The 1,675-nt window shown below is 29.0% G+C and overlaps 1 protein-coding gene across 1 annotated transcript in view; it reads left to right on the top strand.

Annotated features, from left to right (window-relative positions):
• Positions 1–1,675, top strand: part of LOC107617154 (protein argonaute 10-like) — a 25,425-nt gene that overhangs the window by 5,911 nt on the left and 17,839 nt on the right.

Raw genomic sequence — 1,675 nt, 5'->3', positions numbered from 1 at the left:
AACTTTGAAGATCAATAGTGTTGTAATCATCATTGTAGAAAATTTTGCCTCAAGGCCTTTATAGATCAAGATTAGGAAATTTCCAATATTTTTGTACTTAATTCACCACCACCATAGCTAAATTAAAATAATACAAAACCGGATATATTACCCAAAGATATCATTAATAGGGGTGAGCACGGGTAGTGGGTACCCGATTACCCATCCAAATTCGAACCGAACCAATTAAATTGGTTTTGAAACCAATGGGTAATCAGATCTAACCCGAACCAAATCGATGGCTTTTATTAGTGATTGGTTCGGGTATCGGTTTTGGGGGTGTGGAATTCGAACTAACTCGCGAACCCGATCATATATTAATTAATTAAAAAAATAAAAAATATATATGGTTTTTCCATTAGACAATGATTATTCATTATTAATATGTTTGGATTTTAAAGAGTTTAGTTTTTAATGTATTTGGTGTTTAACATGTTTGGATTATTTCTATTGATGTTACATGTTTGTTGTACTTGTTGAATTTTTAAGATAAAAATTTGGTTTTTTTTTTTTATGAATTTCAAAGTCATCGAGTACCCAATTACCCGAACCGAACCAATCCGTTCTTAATCGGTTTGGTTTGGTTCGAGTACATGTACAAAAAATATAAATCCGAATCAATTACATTTTGATTGGTTCGATTCTAATTTTATCATAAACCCGAACCAAACCGACTTGTGCTCACCCCTAATCATTAATGCACGAAAATAATTAGCTAACAAGTGTTTTAAAGCATTCATTAATAGTTGAAACTCAAGTGAAGTTTTTTTTTTTTTGGTGACTAAACTCAAGTGAAGTTGATAATTAAGAATGGAAGATAAAAATTTAGTTAAATAAATTAAATTATTTAATGTCACGAAAAAGTTGACTGCATCCTAATTTTCACCATTATTAATACCATCTCTCGCTTAAACCAAAAGGACTTGATCAATAGTCGATATCTTAGCTAATAAAAAAAAAATGGTGGCCTAGTTACCAAAAAAAAAAAAAATGGTGGCCTGTAGATTCTTATTTTTGGGTTGGATTTCATATTTTCGAGATGGGCTTGGATCAGATCAGTTCCATAACATTCATTGGTTTCCTATGGCCCAATATAAAATATCCATTGTTATCTAACCCCTCAAAGAAGAAGAAAAAAAGGTTTTTAAATTTTCCAAAAAATTAAAAATGTTTTATTGTTTCACTAATAATTTATATTCAGATATATACAAAAGATGAAAAAATAGCTGTACTACTTTAGTTATGCTAGACATTGTTTTATAAGATAGCTACTTCTATGAAAATGTCTTCACGTAAACTATATTATAAATTGTTACATAATTTAGCATATTTTATTAAATATAATTGACTGATACTAAATATAATTGTGACATGAAAATATGTTCCTAAAAATAACCACCAATTCATAAAACATGAATAACTTCTTAATATCTTATTAGCAATTTATTTCCAAAGAGTTAACTGCACAAGAGTTAATAACTTCTTAAAAATAACAATGCACAAATATTCGCTATCAACTTATATATTAAGTTATTGATTCACTGATCCCAACAAAAATTAAAATGAGAAAATCCAAGGCTTTACTTGTGTGGCACATTCTTAGGCTATTACCTAAGAGATGTGATATTCTACTTGG

Source organism: Arachis ipaensis, chromosome B09 (assembly GCF_000816755.2).
Source record: "Arachis ipaensis cultivar K30076 chromosome B09, Araip1.1, whole genome shotgun sequence".
In the NCBI taxonomy this organism is placed as follows: Eukaryota; Viridiplantae; Streptophyta; class Magnoliopsida; order Fabales; family Fabaceae; genus Arachis; species Arachis ipaensis.
Note: the sequence above shows the minus strand (reverse complement) of the source record. Positions and strands in the feature narration are given on the sequence as shown.